The sequence below is a fragment of the Neopsephotus bourkii genome, unplaced genomic scaffold (genome assembly GCF_033783945.1).
Source record: "Neopsephotus bourkii isolate Nb327-2 ecotype Australia unplaced genomic scaffold, CSIRO-AGI_Nbou_v1 NB_1287, whole genome shotgun sequence".
Classification (NCBI taxonomy): Eukaryota; Metazoa; Chordata; class Aves; order Psittaciformes; family Psittacidae; genus Neopsephotus; species Neopsephotus bourkii.
In genome coordinates, this window is record NW_026901771.1 from 5,336,342 (window position 1) to 5,354,422 (window position 18,081).

Here is an 18,081-nt window from a genome sequence, read left to right on the forward strand (position 1 = left end):
AACACATCCAAAATGCACTTTCTGCAAATAGTATGCAACGCTGACTTAAAATTTGCCATGTCTACAAACATCCTTGCCAGTGAACTGATTTGTGAGATTGTTCATGGAAACACAGCAAAAAAAGGGGAGTGAACTCAGCAGAAAGGGATTAATTAAAAATTCAAAAGAAGATCTGTGGGTCATTCCTCAGGATCTGTGAACAGATTTAAGGCAGTTTAACAGAGAGCTGGTTTGGGGAGATGGCTTCACAACCCCAGGCAGTGCTGTGCAAAGGTATCTTCTCTTGCACTGCTTAGGGTAGCATGGGAATCTCTCCCAGTGCTCACAGGAATTCCCTTGGTGACTTGTGGGCCAGAGATCATATAATGCTTCTGACCACAACAGCTTGCTTGTTTATTTAGGCACTGCTAGAGGCACCGTCTCTGAGAGTGATCCAAGTATAGAACAACAGAAATAAGAAAACAAGAACCTTTCTGCTTTTCCCCTCGTCTGTAGGGGAAGTGCCTGTTTAGTTGATAGTGTGAATTGTTGGTTTAGACTTTGTGTGTGCTAATGAGTGGGGGTGTGGATGTATTGTGTGTTGTGGGTGGGTACAAAAAGCTTATTGATAGAAAGCTAAGTTTGGGAACCGAGTTTCTCCATGGAGAGGGCAGAAAGCACCATGGTGGCTCTCATTATTCCTGGGAGTAATTGAATTCATTTGAAGCCCACAGCAATCCTGTCTCCAGCATACACAGAGATTATGTGCAGCATAGTAACCGTGGGGTTACGCAGAAAGGTGAATTTCTTCGTCAGCTCAGACAAAACCTGTGACAGGCACGGAGTATTGGGGCAGACACGTTGAAGGTGACTCTGTCTTCAATGGTGGCCAGTACAAATGAGGGAGCAGCAGGGTGATGTTCTCACAGTAATCAGTGTTGCTAGGGAGACCAGAGACTATGTTTTGTCAACTGGAGATTTTCCACGATGCTTGGCTTCCTCAGTAGATATTAGCTGCAATAATCAGTCACGAGTGCCTGGATCACTGTGCTGAGGCCTGTGTCTGGTAGGATAGGACACCATCTTCTGGCAGGTTGCAACTGAAAGTAGAAGTGTTTTAATAACATGGTTGTCTGGTAGTTACATAGCAGTAAGGTATGCAAAGGGACTTCAAAGCTACAAGTGGACGTAACAGTCCAGGGCTCATGCCCTCAGTGGCAGGTGGTGAGATGGAAATGCAAAAATGCTGTGAAGTGTTCAGTTTCTTTTTGCAAGCATCAGTTTGGTTACCACTCTCCTGCTTTCTCCTGCCACAGCTCTTTCTTCGAAGGCTCCTTTAATGAAGGCACAGTGTACAGCACCTCACAACAAAATATGCCATTCCCTACCTATGGAAGCATTTCCCCAAGAATAGCTGCTCTTGCAGTGTAACCCCAAGCAGGTCTGGAATCTGTTCGTGCTACTTAGGTTTGTTTAACTAATCAGGGATACCTTCTTGCTTCAATTTAAACCCTCTCACAAAATAAGTGCTAAAAAAACCCCAATTTATCCCAACAGACAGTAGCATTTATTACCCAAACAACAGACAAAAAACCTGAAACACATGAACTGCAAAATGCAATTCCATATAAAAACATGGATCTAAGGCCTGCAAGGCAAAATTAATACAGTTCAGGTAAGCAAAAATAATCACCTAAAACCATCTCTCCAGAATGATATGCTTCTCTAAAAAAAGCCTTCCAAACCTATCGGTCACTAAAAGCATAAGAAATTCAAAGTGAGTGTGAAGGTATGGGACTCTCTAATAACGGTAAATGCAGAATTGCATGGTGAAGCAACCTTAAGTCTGACTCCAGCAATGATTTGAGCAAAATCAGACATTCTGAGGCTAACCTTGTCCATCCATTACCCACAGTGTCATCAGATCAATGGCCACAAAAGTAGAATGCTTTATTCTCCATCGCTCTGAGGTTGTGCTGACTCTGGCCCTTCTTTACTACCATGCACTCTCTACAGAAAAACACATATTTCACAAATTCCTCACCAGACAAATAGCACATCGAAGTCATCACTCTGCACTTGCCATTCATATTCTATTTACCCCAATTAAACACAGGACTGCAAAACACAGGCTTTTGCAGAATCGAATCTGTTCGGCTCTGTTCCCTGCCTACATTTGCCATTCAAAAAGCACTTCATCAGTAAAACAGAGCATGGGAAGTGCTGGGCAGGGGGTGATTCTCACTGTCTAGCACGTCCCCAGTACAGGGACCAGCATGCCAGCAGAGATCCCTTCTCATGTCCCCCAGTTGTCTGAGCCTGCCTCAGCTCTAACAGTCCCACAGAGTGGAACTGGTGCTGCCATTCACACTCCCTGACTGCCCAGGGAAGCCCTGCTCAGTGTTACAGTGTGCTCTGCAGATACTGGTTGAGTTTTGCAGTGGAGTAGATGCTTAAAGAGGGCACTGGTGCTGCTTTGAAACTTCTCTCTCTTACCAGAATGCCATAAAGATTATGAGTAACAGGACAATAACACTTTTACACATCCATAGTGTTTGTACCGAGCTTTCTGCTATGCATCACTTATACTGATATTTTTAATGCACTGCAGTAACTACAGCTTCTCTCTCTCATTTGCAGGCACTGCAACAGAGGGGAACGGGGAAGTTGATGACCAGAAGCTGGAAATATGGACTTTGAGGCCCTGGGATCAGAGTGATGTCTCCTTTCAGGCAACTGTGTAGTGAAATTGCATAGAACGGACAGATCCCTGCAATAGGCCTGAGACAGCTCTGCAGGTGTCAGTGAGCAGCTAGAAACAGAGAACCAAGCCCAGTGCTGACACATAAGGCTATGTCTGGATCCAAAAGACACAAAACATTATTTCTTAGAGCTTTTGAGCAAAACAGAGCTGTGGTTTAAACAAACCTCGGTCAAAGGAAGGCTGCAACACACCACAAACACAAAAGTGCTAGACTGTGCTTTGCTGTGAACAACATTTCATACTAGGAAACACTTTTCTAATATCACTGTTTTTCTGCCTGAGTCTGATGATGGCACTGCTTGTTTTCTTCACAGTTCACAGAGAAGGCCATCAAAAAATAGCCAACTTTTCCTTTCTCTCTGCTGAAAGTCTCCATAACCTTGGTGTGAATTTATAGTCTGTCGTTGCCTTTTGAGATGCCATATGTGCAGGAGAATGAGAGGGAGGGAGACATTTTGCGTCTGAAAATGATGCCACGCTTAGCACTCTTAGAGCATCACGGACAATGTATGTCTTTTAAAGTCACAAGGGGTGAAGGAAGACTTTGTGGCAGGCACTAATGTCTCTTGTCCTTGGGGGGAAACAAAAATCCACCCAAGCCAACCCCCCACTCTCTGCTAATCAATGTAATATATTCCATTCCAAAAGGAAGAATGTTCTGAATTGGTTTTTAATTATTTCCCAAGAATAAATCTTCTCTGACAAGAAAGATTCAGCAGCACCCAGTGAAGGGCAACTATTTCTAAGGAGAAGAATTCATTGCAAGCTTCTATTCAGCCTGAGGGTGACATCCAAGCCAGGAGATTTATGGAGAAACTATCACCACCCTGAATTTTTTGGGTCCCTTTACTTTAGTTGACCCTAATGATTTGGTGTCACCTTGTGGCTTTTGCTAGTCCTGTCTTCACTTGCTCAGAAAATGAACTCCAAAAGAACTTGCAAACACCTTTGCCTCTGCTTTTGCTATTGCTCTGTCTAGTAGTAGCAAAATGGAAGTCCCTTTGTATCTCATGGACTAGAACTCCACTTAACAAACACAAAACAAAAGTACACTTTTCTTGACTTGTAAACATTAGGATTTATTTGCTGGCATCATTTGGACAAATGGCCCATGGTGAAGTGGCTTAGCCTTCACATCCTCTGAAGCTGGATGCTACTTCTGAGATCCACTGCCTTATGCCTGCAAAGTGCATCACCATGTAGGCAGCATCTGGGGGTGTGTGTTGGTAATGTGCCTCCCACCTCACCAACTGTTCAAGCAGAATCAGTGGTGATGGTGGCATATAGCTGATGGCTATGTCAGTGCCAGAAGGGTCTTCACCCTTTAGCCAAACACTCTTATTTGTTATTGTCCTATTTAAGGACCATGTGGAGTCATCTGGAAAGCTGTATCTGCATTGTGATGGAAGGAATTTGACTACGTTGGACGCTGCTGGTCCAGGCAGTCAAGCAAGCTGTTTTGATTGTACCCAGGTCCTGAACCAAAGGATACAGGCTGCTTTCCATGCTTCTTGATCCAAGAGCTCTAAACTGATTCAAAGCTGCATTTATGTGTCCCTGGGACTGATGGCCAAGCCGCAGATCCCTGCTGCATGACAAGGAAGATGAGCTCTGACTCTGTACTCTGCTGATGCCATCAGTTCTGAGTTAGCTTTTTTTGTTTTCTATCTGTCCCACTCATGGTACAGCATACCATTAAGTGATTAGGTTATTAGACTTGCAGTATAGAGTGAAAAAGGATGACAAAAATGAAAATTAAACCAAAACAAAGAAATCATGGCACGGTGGTAAGTGTCCAATGGAAAATAATAATAATCAGTAAGGGTAGGAATACTACTTTGTTCCTTTCATAATTTCCTGAAATGCTCTCAACCATCAATGCAATGGCAATACTTTACCTTGGTATTAGCATTACCAGCTAATTGCAGCTTTGAAAGAACATGTTTTTCCAAGAACCTGAATGCTGATATAAATGGTCAAATCACTATGACTCTTCTTTAGAGTCTTGCCAAGCAACTACAGGTCAATTATGACATTTTCATAGCCATTAGTCATGGTATTATTTACTGTAGCAGAACAACTGTGGGTTTTCTCTCTGAGGTTTTCTGATTTTTGTTCTGCACTCTTAAAAAAAAAAAAATTAAAAATCCTTATTTAAAAAATAGAAATTATTAAATTTTCCTCCCAAATTATGCACATTTGTTTTTTTTCCCTCCCAACTATCAGTTGGGGGCTTATTTTTAGACATTTTGGACAGAGCCTTTTGAAGTAACGTCTGGGCTATCTGCTGAAAGCTACTGGAATAAAACTCAAAAGAACCCTGGAAACAGTCACCCCTGCCCACATGTAAATATGAATGTCTTTGTGTTTCGCATTGTGCTCAGCACAGTAGGGAGCTAGTCCCAGCCTAGGGCTTTGAGGTGTTATCACAATGACAGTAATGCACAAACAAGTAAAAATAAGACAAGGGGCGGTGGAAAAGAAGCAGATACAAGTCAACAGGGAGAGCACAGAGTAACAGCAAGGTGATTAATGAATGAAAATCTGAAAAAGCAAGGAGTTCATCCCCTCTTCCAGGCTATTAGAAAATGATGTCGTTTTTTAAGGTACTCTTCTGTGAGGTCATCCTCCCTTCATACTGGCAACTGACCAGTGGTTTTCATTTAAATACAGAATACATAGAAAACAAGGCACATAATTCCATTTAGCAGGTGCATGTATAAGTCTAAGTCAATCCATCTGGCTAAGTAAAATATCAACATAGAATCACAGGATGGTTTGGGTTGGAAAGAACCTTAAGATCATACAGTTCCAACCCCCTGCCACAGGCAGGGACACCTTCCACTAGACCAGGTTGCTCCAAGCCCATCCAACCTGGCCTTGAACACTGCCAGGGATGGGGCAGCCACAGTTTCTCTGGGCACCCTGTGCCAGTGTCTCAGCACCCTCACAGGGAAGAATTTCTTTATATCTAACATAAATCTCCCCATAACCAACTCAGAAGAGTTCACTGCTTGTATGAACAGGGTTTGAATCCCTAGCCACTAGCTGGACAATGCCACAGTTCTTTGCAGGATCATAATACAGAGGCTGTGATTCCTAAGGAGGCACTACTGGATATGCCTTTGTGGTAGCTTTTTACATGACCTTCAGTAAGCAAATCACCCCATTCATTGCAGGTGTGTTAAGACCTGCTAGATGCTAGAAACATCAAGTGCCCTTTAAGCCTGCAGGGAAGATGCTGAGGGTCATCTCCATCAGGTGCTCTGTCTAGAGAGTGGGGTCAAAGCAACTCACCTGTGAGCTCCCAGGACTTCAAAAAGCCTGGCAGGGTCACACAATGGGGCTTGCTGTGTTTTAGTGTCTGTAGGAAGGGTTACGGTGAGCTTCAGGGGTCTGTGTGCTGGTGCTCCCTGGCTTTCAATGTTTATGGCTTGCATAGTGTTCTGTTGTTATGTTAAGGAGATGGAAAGAATCAGTTTATCTTTCCCAGGCTGCAGTCAAGCTAGAGAGCTATGAAGGGTCTGGCTTGCAGCAGCTGTGTTAGATGCTTTCAGAAGTGCTTACAGGCTAGATTCTAAAACTGAGCTAGGGAAACAAAAGGGAAAGACACAAAAAGAACCCTAAGTGTTAGGTGCTGGGCTTGTGGAATGGAAGCAAGACACTTCAGCTCCCAGTGCCCTGTGCGGATGAGATGTTTCAGAAGAATAACAACCTGCAACTTCCTGCTGTTCTCCCTGGAGAAAGAAGGAAATCACCCCCCAGAAGTAGTGTATGAGGTGGGAATCTCCCTGTGCTGATCTGTATGAAGAAATGGTTTTAGCCTACTGTTACAGCCTTATGGAAGAGGAATAGGGGGTGGATCCTGTGGAGCATTGCTGTTGCTTGAGCTGTGTGTATTGATTGAGGGAGCAGGTTTCTTCCATATATTCATAGAGGCTGGTTTAGCCTGAGCTGGGACTCAGAGACTGTGTCTCTCTCTGCTTATGATTTATGACTTCAATCCAATTTATGGCCATTTACAAGAATGCTGAACTGGCTGTAAATCAGTAAAAGACCATAAAATACTCATGAGAACTGCTGAAATCATCTGAGTGAGCTTCCTTCCCACCCAGAGCAGCCAGATGAGGGCAGGAAGATGCAGCCCTCCCATCAAGCCCACTAGCAAATGATGGGGGGGGGGGAGTGTGGGTGAGATGCAGTGTTCTGCAGGAGCAAAAGGTGAAGGCAGCAGATGCTTGTGTTCTGTGAACATACAGGAGTCAGATGAGCCATTGCCTGGGCAGCACAACAGCGATAACAGCAGCTCTGTAGGGCTTCCACAGAAGAGCCTCATCTGAGTGCAAAGCTTAGTTGAAATCCATCGTTTCAGCCACCCAAGGGGAAGCAGTAAGTGAAGTCAATTTCAGTGTTCTATGACTAACTTTCACTGGAGCAGTGTCTTATTATGTCACTGATTTTTGTGGGTAGTTCATGGGGAGCACAGACATAAACTTCCTGTCTATTTTTATTCCTACCAGCTACTTCAATGAGAGATTTCTGGGGTACACTGGTTTGGCCATCACAAATAAGAATTGCAGTCCTCAGTGATTTTGTAAGGTAAGTCTTTAACTGCCTATCTTGCATAAAGATAGTGTTCAGAGTGTGAGGAAGCCCTCCAAGCAAGGGGCCTGTTTGTGCCAAATTGCATGCTTACCCAAGCAACGTGAGATAATGCAGTGCGCTGCAGAGCCACTCAGATGTATCTATTAGGATTCAAATCCTATTTTCCCCTTGTCTGTAGACCAGATTTTCCCTTCCTACCCTAAAAATGCCAGGCAGCAGGTAGAACTTGATGTAAATGTTTGCAAGTCTCCATTTTCCTTTTTGCTCTAGTGTAAGTTGATGATCAGACAACAGTGGAGCACAGGGCTAGAATGCACTGCAGGGGTCAGCAGATCTTGTTGTGCTCTTGCTTTCCCTAGCAGCAATGCAGTTGTAGAACAAGATCGGTAGACAGTAAGTGAAGGATCCAGGAGTATCCACCCAAAATCTCACTCTGTAGCAGAGCACTTCCCAGTGCATGGTGATGTTCAGTTCCGTAACAAAGGATCAAAACCTAAAACCAGACTTCTCTGTGAAGAAATGAAAGCTATTATGAAATCCTCCACCTCGTCAGCGGGGAAATCAGGTTCTTGGGTGGAAGGGGAGCTTTGATGATGCTCTGATTTTCTTTTCTTTCCTTTCTTCCTTCTTTTCTTGGTGAAAAGAGGACTAAGCTTGCTCAGGTGCCTAGGCATTGAGGTCCAGAAGGGGGTACAATCTTGCTTCTCCTGAGTAGTGGGCTTTAAGGCATTGGGTTCACCTGCTGAATGTCTGAGAAGTTTCAGCGTGGTAGCCAGCTGAGATAAATCAATTTGCTTTGGTTTCCATTATGATGGAGGGTAATAAAGAGGGTAAGAGTGCCTAAAATACTCCACTGGCTCAAACATGGAGGAGCAATAAAGAAAGCCTTCAGAAAATGCATGGTGGGGTGGTAGTCCTTTATAGTCATCACCCCCACTCATGGTCTTTCTCACATCATGATCATTGTGTGATGAGGAACTCCAGATTAAGGGGCTGTTTGGTACAGGGTGCTTTGTAGGAATGGCAAAGGAAGACCTTGTTTTCATTGACCTCAGTGCTATGGGTTAGCTCTGTGATAATTCCTGCCTTAAGCCCTGGGTACTGCATTTGGACCACAGGCCAGAATAATCTAGGCTTGATTTAAAGATACCCCTGCAAGGGAGCCTCCCCACAAGCCTTGGCATGCTGTCCCAGAAGGTAATTACCCTTGCTGTTGAACATTTCTAGCTTGAATCTGCCAAAGAAGCATGATGCTTCACCTCTGAGCTGGTGTTTCCGACTGGGCTGGCTCAGGAAGCTGCTCACCTCTGGGATAGCACTGCATTTTGCCAAGAGAAATGAACCCTGGCCAGTGCTGTGTGTCTCTTTCTTGCATGCAATGCCTTGGGGAGAGATAAGCGATAGTGCTGTCTACACAAGGCCTGTGACCCTGCAGTGCCCTGAGAATGAAATTGTGGCTCCGCTCTACCTCACATTCAAAACAACAGCAGAAAATAACTTCCACTTTCTTCACTTCTGTGGGCTCGGGCTCATGGACAATGATAAGGAGAAATTGCAACAGTCGAGTGGCGAGTGAGCAAGCAAGCCTGAAGGATGTCTCCTTTATCCCTCTGGCCAGCAAAGGCTTAAACAGCAGTGCTGATCACCTGGTTGCTTGGAGAGGGCTAAATCCATGCCAGAAGAAACCCTGCTGACAGTGAGGGAAAGAGGGAAGCAAGATAACTTGTGATAAGCTGTGGAAAAGCTGGAAGGACTCTACACCTCCATGTTGAATGGGCTATGCTTTGCCCACCTCAAGTAGGATGCAGGCCCTGTGTTGGTGCCTGCTGCTCTGTACATCATTCAGCTGGTGTAGATGCAATACTTGATGAGGGGTAAATTAGGTCAGCCAGAGCTATGAGGATTCTTCTCTGCTATGGACTTGACTGGCCTCCTTCCAGGCTGCCCAGTTAAGCTCCTGAAGTCCAGGTCCCATTTTCTCCAGTCTATTACCTACTTGACAAATACAGTCTCCCATTATAACTGGGTATTTTTTCCCCTGAGGAGAATTTCCTCCCAAGGTTTTCTTTAAAGACAAGCCAGCAATGTCACTATCCCATGAGAGAAGCTCCCAAAGTTGCCCACTTCCCTCTCACTCACATATGTTTTCCTTTTTTTGTCACCGAAATTAGATAACCATCACCTCACACACCTACGTGTGCCCTTAATGCTCAATGGGAAGCTCAGCTTAGAATGAGGGTACCTGAAAGCCAGTGATGTTATGAGTACGTAACGCTACTGCTAAAGGTTTGGTTACACTTAGGGACGTACTATAGTAAATGGTCCTGTGTCAATGGGATGCTCAACCATGCCTCCCATTGCTTAATGTTTTGAGGCTCTGCTGGTTTGCTCTTTTGTTTTGGGTTGACTCTTCCTAGATTTTTTTTCTCTTGTCTTTCCCCACACCTCAGGGTTTTTTATCCACAAACATCTGTCAAAATTGACCCAAATTCACTTGGATCCTTGCAAGTGAAATTTTCTTTCTGCTCAAAAGTGTTACACACAAACTCTCCTCATAAGCTCAGGTTTGTGATATGGCAATTCCAGTGAGTTTGTAGAATTCCACATTTATTTCCTCTCGGTACCAAGAGAGCAAATACTATCTACTTGAATGAGATGCAGTTCAAAACATGTTCTGCAGCACTCAACTGTAGTTTCAAAGTCAAGCCTCACATAAAGCAAGATTTTCTGTGAGCCACAATGAGGTGCACTGGAATGCTGCAAGCTTCCTTGCTTCAGCTCCTTTACTGATTCAAATATAGTAAATAATTTGTTGTATAGGTGTAAACTCCTGATCTTTCTTCCTGAGCTGGTGGTGTAGGACAAGGAAAGTTACTTTAAGTGAATGCACCAAGTTTGATTGTGATGCATGCACAGGAAACAGATTTGTTGAATGTGAAGAGGCAAACCTGCCATCTGATAGTAACTGGGCAGGTGGTGATTTGTGATTACTGTTCCCAAGTAGTTGAGAATTATGCACATCCTATTATGTTTGTTAACCCATCTGTCCTGCTTCCCTTCCACTCCCCCGCTTTTATTCTCATCTCTAAAGCTCTTAACTCTTTCTGTAAGAGGTTGTCATTTAGTCTGTATTTGTACAACTAATATTACTGAATTATGTCACCACTGTGTCCCCAGGTACCTCACATCTTAGTGTGTCCTCCTTGGTCCTGACTGATTATGAGCAAATATTCAGTCTTTGGAAGAGCTGATTTTTCTGTCACTTTGGTTGTACTGATTTGAGGAAGCAATCTGAATAGCTGGTTTATTTTCCAGATGAAGGCAATTTTGAAGTCACAGTTGTTCTTTGGGAGCCAGGCTTTGGGGTTCAGTGGAGATACCTAACAAGGAGATACCTTTGCACATTGTTGGTAACTGATGTGTAACAGGGGGCTGGGGGTGCTTGTGTGGGGAGCCATTTGTTTGGAATATGCTTGGGTAACCAGTTTTACTTACACTAGAAGCCAAACTTTAAGGTCCCATCTATCGACTACCTGTGAGCAGTAGTAAAAATATACGCTTATTCCAGTCTTTCGTTAACAATTCCCGATGCTACTATAGCAGTGGTCCTACGATCAGAAAGATATGTGATAAAAGGCTGTGGATATGCAGCCTTTTATCTCTCATCATCTGGAAACCTGAGGTGGCCACGTATGTCAGTGTGGATAGGGAGGCCCAGGAGAGAAATAAGGGCAAAGATTATTCAAAACTAAAAGGGAATAACAGTGTAGGATACAGGAAAATGCAAGGCCCAGGATCCAGCCAGAATTAAAGAGGCCAACTTTGTGCACAGTGTCTAAGCCATTAGCAACCAGCAGGGAAGAGCTCCTAAGGTAGGTTCAGACCTGGCACGAGGCAGCTCACAATTGGCTCAACTATGTGCTGGTGCAGATGGTGGCAGCTGCTGTTGTTGAGGTTTCCCCAGCCCACTCTTATTACCTGTTGCCAAATAGAAGGGTGGAAAGAAAAGCAGAAAGTGGTGTGGCTTTTCTAAGCCTCAGCCTTAAGCCAACCTCACCCAGCCATGTTGCAGCAATTGGAAAATGGCACTCAGGGCAGTGCATGCAAATCGTCTGAAACAGGATCAGCTCTTTTCCATCCTGCTCTTTTGCACTGATTTCCATGTTAGCTCTCATTTTTCCCTTGCCTGTGTTTTCCCCTTAATGTTTGACCTTTCCTCCCCAGTCCCCTGGCCTTTTCTATTCTAAGCCGATAAGAAGAAGCTCAGAGTTGATATGCAGGAATCCCTGGACACAGCTATTTTTTTCATCAGTAGTTAATTTTCCACTTCTTTTATTTCCTTTGAGATTCAATACATCTACTTTCATGCTTCTGTGATTCAGTTTGTGGAGGAGACAGACAAGGAAATGCTGAATAAATCTCTTGCCTCCTCTCTCTCTCAATCCTTTACTCCCATTTCTGCATTGCTCCCTCTCCCCGTCTTTCTTTATCCACTGCTGTTTTAACATCTGGGGTTTTTTTTGCTCCCTTGGACTCTGGCTTAGGACAATTACAGATGCTGAGAGGGAAGTCAGAGATAGTCATGTTTGGTTGACTAGAAGCTGTTGTGGCTCCAGCCCTCCCAGACTTTCACTGTGTGCGCTTTAAAAAGCTACCACATAGCTTCGCTCAGAAGTTTTCTCTGTCCTGCAGCATGCCAGCTCCTGAGGAGTATGCTGTGAAGGTTAGAATGTTCTCCATAAATACCACCCCTTTCAAGGCTTTCATCTTGATGATAGAAGGAAAAGTTTATTAGAGAGGAAAGGCTGCATGCTGTGGAAATGTATCTCCACCAGTAGAAAAATAGGAGGAGGGAGATAGGAGTGAAAGGGAGGGGCAGAAGTAGGAGAGAAAATGATCAACATGCCTCTCCTGCAACATTAAGCTCAACCCTTTATGTCTAATTTATCACCTTCGCATATGCTCTGAAACTGAGTAAACACAGTTTCTTGGGCTACTACATCCCTACTATGTTCCCTGCTGTTCTTTCACTTGGTGCAGAGGCAACAGTTTTCTATTAGGAAATAGTTTGCCTAGTTTCTCTAACAGAGAAAATTACCATCTCATTACTGATAGAGGATTACTAGCTAGCTCAATGCTATTTTATACTAAACCCATGTTTGTAGCATCTGACTGTGTTAAAATAGCTGAAGTCGCAGGCTAACAGTACCTGTCATGTCTGAGGGGAACACGTGTTGATTTCTGAGCAACTGTCTAGTTGTGTGATTTTTAGGAGGCATGTCTGAGGGAGCACATATGGGCAAGGAACTGCCAAATGTGTTTCAAAGTCGTCTGGGAGAAGTCTGCTCAGCAGCCAGACAGGACTCAGACGCTGCATCCAAATAAAAGGAAGCAAATATCATTCAGATTATTAGCAGAGCATGAGAAGATACAGGATTGTTTCATGCATGTGCTAGGAAGATTTGTGGATGCAGTAGTCCAAATGTCCCTCTTTGGAGCCAATGATGATCAAGTCCACAGGGACAGCACAATACGGTAAAGATTAGCATTTGGGCTGTTCAAGAGCTAATAACTTCTCTCTGATTTCTCTGGTGGTCAGACAGTCTAAGAGGTCAAAATGTAGTTGTCGAAGTGTTCACTCAAGCTAATACAAACATAGCTGCTTTCTTAGGACCACAGAAAGAAACTGGTCTTACCCACCAGCTGGTAGGAATATTCACAGCAGTCTCCAATCTACCATAGTGGGATGTTAATACTGTGTTTCATAGCATAAAACAATCTCTCATCTCTTTGAAGAGGAGTTCATGTCTGGTTTGGGTAAAATTTAACAGTGACTGCATTTGCAGGACAAAATCAATTTGTGTGTGTGTGTGTGTATATATATATGTATAATGGAAATAGATATCACTTGAGATTTTGCGCTTCATAAGAAGAGTAGCAAATCCTGGACTGGCAAGATGGGGACTGCTATGATTGGCAGTAATGATGCTTCCACTCAGACAGATCTGGGATATCTCAATGCAAGATGAGTCCCAGGGATGAAAGAAATGCAACAAATCAACTGTGAGGTCTCATTGATAGTGATGTAGGGAAACTGAAAGTAAGCAAGAAGCGAGTATAACCTGACCAACCCAGCTAAGGTATTAAGATTCCTTACAAGCTTTTAAAGGATTGGAGAAATTAGAGACATGCAGGCTTGCTTTAGGGTGTAGGAGTAACAAAGGGATGTTAGTTAGGTTAGCTTAAGGATGTAGGAATAATAGGATGTAATTTATATTGCTTAAGGATGTAGAAGAAAGAAGATTTACATAGCATGGTTTAAGGCTCTAAAAGAAATAGGATGAAATTAACCACATGAAAAAATTCCCCGAAGTCTTGCAGAATGGTTTTCCAAAGGAAGAAATGATAGTAGCATCAGACCAATTCTCTGAACTAGGCAAGTCACTTTAAGCTCTTGTAGCATCTGGTATGCAGAGGTGGAAACAGGAAAAGATGATAATTAGCAGGCTTTGATTGATTTAGCCAGTATATATTTACTAGTTTAGTTTCTGACCTTTAAGAGTCCTCTGTGTGATGTGGGTTTTTTTGCTGCATATGGCATGTAGTTATGTGTAATGTTACGGGTGAGAAATCAAGCACACAAAAGCCTAGAAAGTAAAGAAAGTGATGATTTCTCTTGCAACATTAACTTAACTGTGTTAAAAATATGTATCAAAGGCCCGTTGAAAAATTGGAAAGGGTTCAGATAAGAGCCCACTGGAATGATGCAAAGTTTGGAAATCTGCCTCAGAATGAAAGACCTAGTAAACTCGGTTTGTTTTAAAGAAGGCTGAGAAGGATCATCACCATAGGCCCTGCTCACCTGTTTTGGAAGATTTCAGCTATTCTGGCAGAAAAAAGGCTGACAAGAACTGATTTGCGCAAAAGAAGGGCAAGGAGTAAAGCATTCAATGGTGAGGATAACTTTCCATTGGGATGGAACAACAGGAGAAATGATAACTTGCCCATGTATCAGATTTCCAAATTAAGACTGGCCTGGGGTCTGAAAGATTGATTCTAGCTCAGAAGCAGGCACTTCAATACACAAATATTTAGTTGAAGTTCAATGTTCGTTGTTAGGTAATCAGTCAAAATCATAAGCTTTCCTTCTGCTCTTGATGTATGAATTTGTGCTTTATGCATATGGTAATTCAGGAATAATGTGGGTAGCTATCAAATTGGGAAGTTTTCTATTTTCTCACAAAGCTTGGCAACTGTTTTGTCTTCAGGGGTTAGGGTGAGAATGCACATGTAAATATGTTCCTCCTTAGAGTCCTCTTTCCATCGCACCACAACTTCCAGTACCTGACATCAGTATTTCTCTTGCTAGAAATGTCTGTCTGGTCCATGTGCAAGGACAGACATCATCTTTACTGGAACTGAAAGCCCATGCTTTCAGGACTTCCAGGAACATGTCTTGAAACAGAAGTAGTGATACACATAGGGCCTGGGCTGTAAGGAATCTTCCACTGGGGACGGGACTGCCGCAAAACAGAAAGGTGTTTGATGTCTAGGAGGTGCTGTGCCTCAGGCACAGGGGATAGTTTGTATGAAACAGGCCACTATATCTCTACAGAGTGGCTGCTACAGAAGGTAGAAGGATCAGGGGTAAGAAAATAGGGTTTGTTGTGTGAAAGAAAGCACAAGTACACCAGTGTTCATGCTGAGGTAGCGAAGTTGGAGAAGTGGAATTGGAGGTGAGTTAGGGTACCACAAAGGAAGGATGTAAAATTTGAGTGGTTGAGAAATGATGCTGAAATACATTTTTACATTAAGAAATAAGAAGGGTAAGTGAATGGGTGGGAAAAAGTAGGAGGTTGTCGAAGAGTGTTATTAAGGAAGTCGTGTTTTTCTACACAGAACTTGTCACTGAATTTAAAACACATTAGTCTCTCATTTCTCCCTCTGGGTCCTGTGTGTTTCCAAGGTCTCTGCTACCTCAGCAGGAACCTTTCCAAATGCAGCTCATGTGCTGGGCCTTCAGAGGAGAGCAAAATCATTTTGCAAAATGTTCCTCTTCTATTAAGGCTCTGGCTTTCCTCTAGGTCTTTTACGTAGAGGTTCTTCCTTTTCCCACTCAGATTAGATGATGACCTGCACTGGAAAGAAATAAGTTTGGAGAAAGACATCTGGCAGTGGAGAGAAAGCCTGGACACGTGCCTGTCAACAGGAGAAGTGAAAGATCACTTGTGGAAGGAAAGCAAGTGCTTTCAGAATAAGGGCTGTGCTTTTAACAAGAGATGAATGGGACACTTGGTCCTTGCAGCCTTCCTCAAGGGCTAAATCCTCAGGCTAAGAGAAAATGGAAATTACCTTTCCCCGTTTCAAATGGCTCTCTCCTGTATTGGAATAAAAGGTTAAAATACAATTTTCACAGCAGCAGCTTGAGGCGCTACAGGGATTCATGGGAACTCCAGTTTTGGGCATCATTTTTCTCCTGCCTGCCATTCTGTCCTCTGATGCCTGTCCCATAACTCCAAAGACTAGCAGCTGGTGTTGCTCTTGGGCTGAGTCTGATCAGTCTGGCTGTCTTTACTCTGATGGATAACTCCTGGACCCATTTAAACTAGCTACCATTAATGCTTTGGACGTGTCATAGACATGCACAGTGATTTGGGGGACTTCTATCATCCTTCATTTTTGTTTTTAAAGCAGAGTCCCTAATTTTAGGATAGAAATGGTACTGTCACATTTATCCCTTTCTGACAGTGGTCTGTAAATTAACGTATAAGAATATGATCTCTTATCCCAAGGCCATTTCTACTTTCCTTACAAGCTCTCTCTGCTGCAGAGGGACAGAACATGCCCAGCAGCTGAGCCAAGAGGGATGGTAAGATTCCCTCCTCTCCTTTAGAAAAGAAATAAAAGACACATCGTAGGGGTCCAGAGGAGGAGGGGGAAGGCTCTTTTCTCACTAGCACAGAAGGATTGGCATGTGAAATAAGCTGCCAGGGCAAAAGCTGCTGTTTCTGGGTGATAAGCCACCCAGCTAGTCAAATGGGAGGGTGTCCTGGAGAATAAAGGCCTTTCTAGTTTGGCATGCTGAGAGTCAGAGTGATGAAACAGCTGGCAGAGTTATTAAGAAGCCCATGCCATACCCAATCAGAGCTGGCAGGACTGTAAGTAAAACTGGTGTGTATATGAAAAGTATAGGTCCTTCTGTAGGGAAGAGAGGACTATGTGGGGCTTGGTAGAATACAGAGTTGAGAAAAGGAAAGCTGAGTGTACATATGGGGAAGTGAATGGGAGAGGAGAGGAAGCATGCGATAAGATGGGATGAAACTTTACTGCAAGTGCAGGTGATGTCAGTGTAAAGGGAAAATAGAAAACCGTCCCTTAGCTGTGACTAAATATCTTCAGTAAGGTATGCAGCTCCATTCCCTGCTTCCTTGGTTACTCATTGGTACCACCTCCACATGACTCTGCTTGGCTCATAGAGCTCTTTTCCCTCTTGGTGAGGAGGCAAAGGAGAATCGCGGTCTCTCCCTGCCCCGGTGGTGCTCTCACCTTCTTTAGCTGTATCACATTTGAGTGCAGCTATAGGACAGACCCTGCAAACGCAAATGTCACAACCCCTTGTCAGAAGACACTCATATTCCTTAATGTGTCTGCTCCAGAATTACTACCTTTGGATTGAATCCTAAAGGCTTTATTCATTCAAAATTTTCAGCATCTTGGAATGATGTTTTGTTTGAGTAGCAAACTGCAGGATTTTGCCCATTTTTCATCTTAAGTAATTCTACAGAAATGACATTATTTAGAGTGCTCAGCCATGGCTTGCATACATCCCTACCAGAGCTGTGATTTTTAGCTACTCTTACCAAGGAGTCATACCAGAGGATGGTAAACTTGTGGAGGAGAAGTCTCCACAGGAAAATAAGAATCTGCAGAGAATGGTGATGGATTTTTCCTGCTTACAGTGGGCAGGTAATCCATGAGGCAGTCAGGCAAATAGCAACATGGACATAAATTTGAATGTATTTTTTCTTTGCTTCTGACAGGAATCCTTGTATTTACAGTATTAAATGAGTTTTCTGAAAGCAGTTAGGTTGGAAGGAATATGCAGTGCCTTCCCTATCTGAATGGATGTGTAGCTCAAGTCCTTCAGTCAGCTGGAGAATTACCAAAGGAAGTGAGACACGGACTTTGATAGCTCTGTATCCTGCCTTGAACAAAGGGCAACACAGACTATTTCAGCAGAAATTGCAAGAACATGGAATAATCTACCAAAAAGACAGTTGCTGCTTGACTGGTGGAAGAGCTATGTGAACTAGTAAAAATGTCATCTCCTCTCTAACCTGAATCGGGGTGCTTTTACTGGCAACATCTAATATCCTTGTAATTTACTTGGTCCTTGGCTTTGTCCGGCAGCGAGTTCTAGAGATAATACACCGAGAGCTGGCTTTTTTCATATCAGCTAAAAATCTTTATACTTGTGAACTACTGAGAGTGTCAGGGAATTGGTAAGAGATGAAGGCTGCGATACACCAGTTTGCTCTAATTGTCTTTCTTGGTGGCTAGCCCCAGGAAAGGTGAGAAGTGGCTGATTATTCCCTTAGCTCTAGTGGTTAAGGGCTTAGGGCAAAAGGGTCAGCTCTTGACAAGCAAGTGTAGGCTGCAGCCTACAGTAGCTACACTTGTGCAAGTGAGATGTCTGGCAGGTCTGTACATAGGTTGCAGCAAGAGACCTGGCA